Genomic DNA, 354 nt, shown 5'->3' on the forward strand with positions numbered 1-354 from the left:
TCTGCCTCCCAAGTGCTGGGATTAAAGGCATGCGCCACCACCGCCCGGCTTAAATGTCTTTTAAAAGCAAAGAATGTAGCTAGCACTACTGAGTTGAATGTATTTTTTTACCACATAAAAGAGAGATGTGAGTTAAGCATAAAAGGGCAGGTCCACACTCAGACAGGGACTCACTTATACAAAATTATGTGATGTTCACACCCAGTAAGACAACTAAACTGTTAAATCACAAAAAAATTCAAAGCAACAGCACTCAGTGGAAACCTGTGCCTTTTACATAGTCCCAGAGTAACGTTAGACTCACACCAACTGTGATTTAATGATCAGGTAATGTTAAGGCAGATTCTTTTTTTT

The 354-nt window shown here is 39.5% G+C and overlaps 1 protein-coding gene across 1 annotated transcript in view; it reads right to left on the bottom strand.

Annotated features, from left to right (window-relative positions):
* Positions 1 to 354, bottom strand: part of Abca12 (ATP binding cassette subfamily A member 12) — a 167,457-nt gene that overhangs the window by 62,296 nt on the left and 104,807 nt on the right. The gene's annotated exons all lie outside the window — the stretch shown is intronic.

This window comes from Mastomys coucha, unplaced genomic scaffold (assembly GCF_008632895.1).
Source record: "Mastomys coucha isolate ucsf_1 unplaced genomic scaffold, UCSF_Mcou_1 pScaffold14, whole genome shotgun sequence".
Lineage (NCBI taxonomy): Eukaryota > Metazoa > Chordata > Mammalia > Rodentia > Muridae > Mastomys > Mastomys coucha.